The sequence below is a fragment of the Triticum dicoccoides genome, chromosome 6B, assembly GCF_002162155.2.
Source record: "Triticum dicoccoides isolate Atlit2015 ecotype Zavitan chromosome 6B, WEW_v2.0, whole genome shotgun sequence".
Classification (NCBI taxonomy): Eukaryota; Viridiplantae; Streptophyta; class Magnoliopsida; order Poales; family Poaceae; genus Triticum; species Triticum dicoccoides.
The window spans coordinates 204,609,565-204,619,747 of NC_041391.1; positions in this window are offsets into that span (position 1 = coordinate 204,609,565).

Below are 10,183 nucleotides of genomic sequence, written 5' to 3' on the forward strand. Positions count from 1 at the left end.
CTATTGTGATCCCCGACGTTTTTAGGGTATATGGACATATATAGGAGAAAGAAGTCGGTCAGGGGAGGACCGCCTCTGCCCCGTAAACCATGAAGAAAGGTGTGTAACCCATTGATCTATTGGGGGTGGTGTTGATGCTCCATAACACAGAAGGTAACTCTTCCACCCAACAACCCGGCGTCCGCTTTAAAGGAACCATGAGCCGGGGCTTGATAGCCTTCAAGATTTCTTGATTAGCTCTCTCAGCTTGACCATTGGACTAGGGGTGAGCCACCGATGCTATATCAAGCCGGATATGCTCTCTGTGACAGAAGTCCTCCATCTCACCTTTAGAAAGGTTTGTGCCATTATCCGTGATGATGCTGTGTGGAAAGCCAAAGCGGAAGATAATCCTCTTGAGAAACTGAACCGCCATAGCTGCATCACACTTGCTTATGGGCTCCGCTTCAACCCATTTAGTGAACTTGTCAACCGCCACCAATAGGTGGGTCTTCTTATCCTTGGAACGCTTAAAAGGTCCTACCATATCAAGCCCCCAAGTAGCAAATGGCCAAGTGATAGGAATCATCCGTAGCTCTTGAGCCAGAACATGAGCTCGGCGTGAAAATTTCTGACAAGCATCACACCGCTTTACCAGATCCTCCGCATCAACATGAGCTGTCAACCAATAAAATCCATGACGAAAAGCTTTGGCCACCAGGGACTTTGAACCAGCATGGTGACCACAATCCCCTTCATGGATCTCACGTAGAATCTCTTGGCCTTCCTCAGGAGAGACACAACGCTAGAATACGCCTGAAACACTACAATGGTGTAACTCGCCATTGTGAATAACCATAGACTTGGATCGCCGGACTATCTGTCTGGCTAGAACCTCATCATCTGGTAGCTCTCCCCGGTTCATATACGCCAGATGGAACCGTCCAATCCGGGATTACATGTAAAGCGGCTACCAATTGGGCCTCCGTATCAGGAATAGCTAAATCCTCTTCCGTAGGCAACTCAACAAACGGGTTATGCAAGATATCTAAAAAGGTATTGGGTGGTACCGGTTTACGTTGAGATCCCAGCCGGCTCAAAGCATCTGCTGCTTCGTTTTTGCGCCGGTCAATGTGCTCAACCTGATAACCTTTAAAGTGACCCGCCACAATATCCACCTCGCGTCTGTAAGCCGTCGTGAGTGGATCCTTAGAATCCCAAGTGCCAGAAACTTGCTGGGCCACCAGATCAGAATCTCCAAAGCATCGTACTCAGCTTAAATTCATTTCCTTGGCCACACGGAGACCGTGGAGTAACGCTTCGTACTCAGCTGCACTGTTAGTACAAGGAAACATTAAGTGGAGACCATAACGAATTTTATCACCTCGAGGGGAAGTAAGGACAACTCCAGCCCCCGAGCCCTCCAATTGCCTGGATCCATCAAAGTGAATAGTCCAGTATGTGTTATCCGGTTTGTCCTCTGGTGCCTGTAACTCGGTCCAATCATCGATGAAGTCAACAAGCGCCTGCGATTTGATGGTCGTTCGAGGCATATACTTCAACCCATGTGGACCAAGCTCAATTTCCCACTTTGCAACCCGGCCAGTTGCCTCCCTGTTCTGAATTATATCACCCAAAGGAGTAGAACTAACCACTGTGATGGGATGGCCTAGAAAGTATTGCTTGAGCTTCCGACTTGCCATAAAAATCCATATACCAGCTTCTGCCAATGCGGATATCTTTTCTTTGACTCGATAAGCACTTCGCTGATATAGTAAACCGGCCGTTGAACCGGATATTCCTTCCCAGCCTCCTTGCGCTCAACCACAATCACCACACTGACAGCACGGGCATTAGCAGCTACGTACAATAACAAGGACTCCTTGTCAACTGGAGCAGCAAGGACCGGCGGTTCAGCCAATTGCCGCTTCAAGTCTTCAAACGCCGCATCAGCCGCATCACTCTAGACAAAAGTGTCTATTTTCTTCAACATCTGATATAGAGGGGTCGCCTTCTCTCCTAAGCGGCTATTAAACCGGCTTAGGGCTGCAATTCGACATGCCAGATGCTGAACATCATTAATACATGCTGGTTTAGCCAAAGATGAAATCACCTTGATCTTTTCCGGGTTAGCTTCGATGCCTCTATTGGGCACCAGAAAGCCTAAGAGCTTGCCTGCCGGAACACCGAAGACACACTTGTCCGGATTAAGCATCATCTTGTAAACCCGAAGATTGTCAAAGGTCTCCTTGTCAAAGGAGTAGAACTGACCACTGTGATGGGATGGCCTAGAAAGTATTGCTTGAGCTTCCGACTTGCCATAAAAATCCATATACCAGCTTCTGCCAATGCGGATATCTTTGCTTTCACTCGATAAGCACTTCGCTGATATAGTAAACCGGCCGTTGAACCAGATATTCCTTCCCAGCCTCCTTGTGCTCAACCACAATTGCCACACTGAAAGCACGGGCATTAGCAGCTACGTACAATAACAAGGGCTCCTTGTCAACCGGAGCAGCAAGGACCGGCGGTTCAGCCAATTGCCGCTTCAAGTCTTCAAACGCCGCATCAGCCGCATCACTCTAGACAAAAGTGTCTGTTTTCTTCAACATCTGATATAGAGGGATCGCCTTCTCTCCTAAGCGGCTAATAAACCGGCTTAGGGCTGCAATTCGACATGCCAGATGCTGAACATCATTAATACATGCTGGTTTAGCCAAAGATGTAATCGCCTTGATCTTTTCCGGGTTAGCTTCGATGCCTCTATTGGACACCAGAAAGCCTAAGAGCTTGCCTACCGGAACACCGAAGACACACTTGTCCGGATTAGGCATCATCTTGTAAACCCGAAGATTGTCAAAGGTCTCCTTGAGATCTTCTATCAATGTCTCCTTCTTCTTGAATTTTACTACAATGTCATCCACATAGGCATGAACATTGCACCCAATCTGAGTGTGAAGACAATTCTGCACACAGCGCTGATAAGTTGCTTGGGCACTTTTGAGCCCCAAAGGCATAGAAACATAGCAGAAGGCTCCAAAGGGAGTGATGAAGGTTGTTTCTCCTGGTCCTTAACTGTCATTTTGATCTGATGATAACCTGAATAGGCATCCAAGAAACTCAGACGCTCACAACCCGCCATCGCATCAATGATCTGATCAATGCGCATGAGAGCAAAAGGATCTGCTGGACAAGCTTTGTTCAAATCTGTGTAGTCCACACACATACGCCAAGTGTCATTTTTCTTAAGGACTAGCATTGGATTAGCTAACCACTTAGGGTGAAACACTTCGACGATAAACCCCGCAGCCAACAGCCGGGCTACCTCCTCACCAATAGCCTTGCGTCTTTCCTCGTTAAAGCGACGAAGAAACTGCTTGACCGGTTTAAACTTGGGATCAATATTGAGAGTGTGCTCAGCGAGTTCCCTCGGTACACCTAGCATGTCAGAAGGCTTCCATGCAAAAATGTCCCGATTCTCACGGATGAACTCGATGAGCGCGCTTTCCTATTTCAGATCCAGATTGGTGCTGATGCGAAACTCCTTTGATGAATCGCCAGGAACAAAGTCAACAAGTTTAGTCTCATCAGCCAGTTTGAACTTCAAGGTCAGGTCATGCTCAGTGGTGGGCTTCTTCAAAGGGGTCATGTCTGCCGGATCAACGTTGTCCTTATAGAACTTCAGCTCCTCTGTAGCAGAAACCGACTCAGCATAAGCCGCATCACCCTCCTCGCAATCCAAAGCGATCTTACGACTTCCGTGAACTGTGATGGTCCCCTTATGACCCAGCATTTTGAGCTGTAAATAAATATAGCAGGGCCTCACCATGAACTTCGCATAAGCCGACCATCCAAACAGTGCATGATATGGGCTCTGGATTTTCACCACTTCAAAGGTCAATGTTTCAGACCTGGAATCATGTTCATCTCCAAACACAACCTCCAAAGAGATCTTGCCAACAGGATATGCCGATTTGCCTGGTACTACACCATGAAAAACAGTGTTTGACAGTTTAAGACTCTTGTCTGTCAACCCCATGCGACGGAAAGTCTCATAGTACAGGATGTTGATACTGCTCCCTCCATCCATCAGCACCTTGGTAAACTTATACCCTCCTACCTGAGGTGCCACCACCAAAGCCAGATGACCCAAATTATCAACCCAAGGCGGATGATCCTCTCTGCTCCACACAATGGGCTGCTCGTACCACCGCAAGTAACATGGCACTGCCGGTTCAATAGCATTAACTGCCCTCTTGTGAAGCTTTTGATCACGCTTGCACAAACTAGTAGTGAACACATGATACTGCCCATCATTCAACTGCTTTAGGTTACTCCGATAACCTGACTGCTGCTGATTCCCTTGATTATTCTGTTGGTTATTACCACCTTGGTTGTTCTGGTTGCCCTGATTATTCTGAAATCCAAAGTTTGAACCGCCGGCACCATGAAAACCTGGACCTGAACCGCCCGACGGACGCTGATCATATCGGAAGAGATCAGAGTTTTTGAACTCCTTCATAATGGAACAATCTTTCCAAAGATGTGTTGCTGGAACCTCCTTGGTCCCGTGCTTTGGGCAGGGCTGGTTTAACAAACGCTCCAGATTCATCCCTCCACCGCGTTGGGGCGGTTTACCCTTACGACGCTGCATATTAGTGTTAGCCACAAAATCTGAACTATCTGCTTTGCGCTTACCATTATTCCCATGGCTTCCTTGGTTGTGATGCTGTCCCTTTGCACCTCCGTTCTTTTTTCCCTTCTCCGGTTTCTCCTCATCAGAATCGGGATCCTTGGTATTATCAGAATCGACATATTTTACCAAGGCTGCCATAAGTGTTCCCATGTCATTGCAGTGGCGCTTGAGCCATCCCAACTTCATCTTCAGTGACTTAAACTGGCAATTACGCTCCAGTGTTATGATTGCTTGGCCAGCGTTAATGCGGTCTGCAAGACTTCCGAAACCCGGCGCACCCAATGAGTTGTTGACTCGTTCTCCCCTTGAACACAAGCATCCAGATCCACAATGGACATAGGCTATTTGCACGTATCCTTGAAATTGGCTATAAACCGGGCCTTCAACTGGTCCCATGACTCGATGGAGTTAGCTGGCAGGTTCTTCAACCAAGTACGGGCTGTTCCTTCCAACATCATCGTAAAGTATTTTGCACAGGCCGCTTGATCCACATCCAGCATCTCCATTGCCATATCATAACTTTCAACCCACGCCTCAGGTGGCTGATCAGCGGTGTAATTAGGCACCTTACGTGGACCCTTGAAATCCTTGGGCAGTCGCACATTACGGAGAGTCGGAATGAGGCACGAGACTCCCTAGGAACTGAAAGCAAGCCTGGTGCCGCGGTCTACTGACGCTGCTGGCTGAACCGGGGCGGGTTGATAATGACCCGCATATTGTGCTGCTAAAGCGGCCTCCCTTCGTGCTCTGCCATTATCCACCACATCCTGAGCATTTACCTCACCGCGTGCCGGATTAGGACCTTGAGGGGCATTATGGCGCCGCACACTGCTGGACACCTCTGGTTCATCTATCTGCCTGCTATAGCTTTTGCTCGGACATGGGGGTGGTGTGAATCCTGTCTCGGCTGTATGAGTAAGCCTGTTGCTGCACCATAGCAGTCTGAAGAAGATCCCTGGCCCGTCGTGTCTCAACCACCGCTGGCGATTCACCCTCCATTGGAATAGCTTCCAACAGGGATGCTGCTGCTATCATGTTATCCAGAGGGGTAGAGAAGTGACCCGACGGGGGTGTTGTGTACCGCGGCGGGTTGTCGGTTCGTCGGGGTGGACCCATCACTTGAGGTTGATCCGGCGCTCTGGTCCTTGGCACGACAGTCCGGTTTACCGCTGCCGGGTTGCTGGTTCCTGCCCTTGGCGTATTGAAGAGATTCATTGCATTGTAATCTGCCGGCAAGCGAGACTGATGTCTCCTCCTCAATACTTCATTCAAGGCGTTCTGATCCAGCAACAGTCGATAATTCTCGGCCTGAATCGTCTGCACCTGGGCATCTAAAGCGGCCCGTTCCTCTGCCATCCTGGTTTCCTCAGCTGCCAAGTCCTCCTTGGCCTGAGTTATCTGATCCCGTAGTTTAGTGACCTCTGTGTTATGCCGATCTTGAGTCTCCGGGGTAACTGCTGTGGCCAATAATGTCGTCCAAGCATCCAACAAACCGGACAGAACTTGAGCCGGTCGGTGCGCGGGGCCTCCTGCCCCAGCTGTTGGTCCAGAACCCAATGCTGCCGCAGTAGAATTTTGCAAGGTTGGCTGTGTACCGGCCATGAAGATTGCGACTCGGTTGGGCGGTTCAAGAAATTCCGGAATACTGGTGCCATTGGAATACCCTTCAAACACACCATCATGAACTTGGTACAGGGACTCGGTTTCACCGGTGTATGACTCGCCATCGGAATAAACGACCGTCTCACCTTCGGACACCAGTTCAGATCCGATCCCATGGACACATCCTACGAACGCACGCTTCACGGCAGGCTAAATCCGGGCGGGACTCGCATGCTGAGCCGTCTCAACGAGGTCGGAGCAGGTGTCCGTCTCAGGGCCCGGTTTGCCGATCTTGCCAATGAAAATGTGAATTCCGCCAAAGGGGGCCCGGTACCCGTACTCAATTGAGCCGGCCTCGGGACTCCATCCCGCGTCGTCGATGTAGAGCTTGCCGCGACGACTCTTGGTCATCCAGCCAACCGCATACCCTTTGAGTCCTTCAAAGCTGCCCTTCAAGAACTCGAAACCATCGTGTGATAGCCCCACGGTGGGCACCAACTGTCGTGGAAATATCACGTCAGATGTCCTCATGAAAGGACTTAGTCGTGGAGCCATCACGACGGGTTAGCTTGAAGGGGTTAAACCGGACAAAGGACACAAGAGTTTATACTAGTTCGGCCCCTTCGATAAAGGTAAAAGCCTACGTCTAGTTGTGATGGAATTGATTGGGTTTCGATGACCAGGGAGCGAAATATGCTTTGCCTGAGTCTCGAGTCGTTGTTTCTTGTCCCTGAACCGCCGCCGGGTCGTCCCTTTATATACACAGGTTGACGCCCGACTGGTTTACAGAGTTTCGAGGCCGGCTCATACAAGTGTCCGGCTCGGTCTCTGCCTCCCTAACTTACAATACAAGTTATACAACTATGGCGGTTTACAATTATGGGCCCGAATCCGCCTTTGGGCTTCAGGCCTCTAAGCTTCATTAGTAAAGCGCCATCTTCCTGGTCTTCATGGGCTTCAATATAGTTGAGGGTGAACCGGCCCCTCCTGGGTGGTTTACACTCAGTAATTGTATCCCCGACAGACTCCGTTTGATATTCCTTTTCTTCGAAACACTGAAATAGGTAAAAAAAAACAGCAATTCGGGCTGGGCCTCCGGTTAGTAGGTTAGTCCCAAAAATGATATAAAAGTGTAAAGTAAAGCCCATACACATCCAAAACGGGTAATATAATAGCATGGAACAATCAAAAATTGTAGATACGTTGGAGACGTATCAAGCATCCCCAAGCTTAATTCATGCTCGTCCTCGAGTAGGTAAATGATAAAAACAGAATTTTTGATGTGGAATCCTACCTAGCATAATTCTCAATGTAATTTTCTTTATTGTGGCACGAATGTTCAGATCCAAATGATTCAAAATAAAAGTTTATATTGACATAAGAAATAGTAATACTTCAAGCATACTAATCAAAGTAATCATGTCTTCTCGAAATAACATGGCTAAAGAAAGTTTATCCCTACAAAATCATATAGTTAGGCTATGTTTCATTTTCATCACACAAAATACACCCATCAAGAACAACCCCGGTTTCAGCCGAGCAATTGGTTCATACTTTTTAACACGCTTCAGCCTTTTTCAACTCTCACGCAATACATGAGCGTGAGCCATGGATATAGCACTATGGCTGGAATAGAATATGATGATGGAGGTTGTGTGGAGAAGACAAAAAAGAGAAAGTCTAACATTGACGAGGATAATCAATGGGCTATGGAGATGCCCATCAATTGATGTCAACATGAGGAGTAGGGATTGCCATGCAGTGGATGCACTAGAGCTATAAATGTATGAAAGCTCAACAAAAGAAACTAAGTGGGTGCGCATCCAACTTGCCTGCTCACGAAGACCTAGGGCATTTTGACGAACCCCATCATAGGAATATACAAGCCAAGTTCTATAATGAAAAATTCCCACTAGTATATGAAAGTGACAACATATGAGACTCTCTATATGAAGAACATGGTGCTAGTTTGAAGCACAAGTGTGGAAAAAGATAGTAACATTGCCCCTTTTTTATATATTTTTTCTTTTTTCTTTCTTTTGGCCTTTTTTTGGCCTTTTTTTCTTTGGCCTTTCCTTTTTTGGGCTTTATTTTTATTTTATTTTATTTGGGGACAATGATTAATAATGATGATCATCACACTTCTATTTATTTACAACTCATGAATTACAACTCAAAACTAGAACAAGATATGACTCTATATGAATGCCTTCGGCGGTGTACCGGGATGGGCAATGAATCAAGAGTGATATGTATGAAAATTTATGCAAGGTGGCTTTGCCAAAAATATGATGTCAACTACATGATCATGCAAGGCAATATGACAATGATGATGCGTGTCATAAAAAACGGAACAGAACGGTGGAAAGTTGCATGGCAATATATCTCGGAATGGCTATGGAAATGCCATGATAGGTAGGTATGGTGGCTGTTTTGAGGAAGATATAAGGAGGTTTATGTGTGATAGAGCGTATCGTATCACGGGGTTTGGATGCACCGACGAAGTTTGCACCAGCTCTCAAGGTGAGAAAGGGCAATGCACGGTACCGAAGAGGCTAGCAATGATGGAAAGGTAAAAGTGCGTATAATCCATGGACTCACATTAGTCATAAAGAACTCATATACTTATTGCAAAAGTTTTATTAGCCCTCGAAGCAAAGTACTACTATGCATGCTCCTAGGGGGGAGGTTGGTAGGAGTTAACCATTGCGCGCCCCCGACCTCCACTCAAGGGAAGGCAATCAAAAGAGCACCCTATGCAATAAATTTGTTACACAACTTTTACCATACGTGCATGCTACGGGACTTGCCAACTTCAACACAAGCATTCTTTAAATTCATAATCACCAACTAGCATGACTCTAATATCACTGCCTCCATATCTCAAAACAATTATCAAGTATCAAATTGATCATAGCATCCAATTCACTTCCTATGATAGTTTTTATTATACCCAACTTGGATGCTCATCATTCTAGGACCAATTTTATAACCATAGAAAATACCATGCTGTTCTAAGAGACTCTCAAAATAATATAAGTGAAGCATTAGAGACTCTACAAAATTAAGCCACCGCCGTGCTCTAAAAGATATAAGTGAAGTACTAGAGCAAAACTATCTAACTCAAAAGATATAAGTGAAGCACATAGAGTATTCTAATAAATTCCAATCAAGTGGGATTCTCCCAAAAGGTGTGTACAACAAGGATGATTGTGGTAAACTAAAAATCAAATACTAATATCATACAAGACGCTCCAAGCAAAATACATATCATGTGGCGAATAAAAATATAGCTCCAAGTAAAGTTACCGATAGACGAAGACGAAAGAGGGGATGCCTTCCGGGGCATCCCCAAGCTTAGGATTTTGGTTATCCTTGAATATCTTGGGGTGCCATGGGCATCCCCAAGCTTAGGCTTTTTCCACTCCTTATTCCATAGTCCATCTACCCAAAACTTGAAAACTTCACAACACAAAACTCAACAGGAAATCTCATAAGCTCCGTTAGTGCAAGAAAGAAAAACCACCACATAAGGTACTGTAATGAACTCATTATTTATTTATATTGGTGTTAGACCTAATGTATTCCAACTTCTATATGGTTCATACCCTTACATACTAGCCATAGATGCATCAAAATAAGCAAACAACACACGAAAAATAGAATCTGTCAAAAACAGAACAGTCTGTAGCAATTTGTAACTCTCGAATACTTCTGGAACTCTAAAAATCCTACCAAAATAGGAAGTCCTTGGAAAATGTATCAATGCAAAAGCACATTTCTGTGAATTAATAAAATTATTTTCGTGCGCGCAAACTTTCTGTTTTTCAGCAGAATCAAATTAACTATCACCATAGGTTATCCTATAGGTTCTACTTGGCACAAACACTAATTAAAACATAAAAA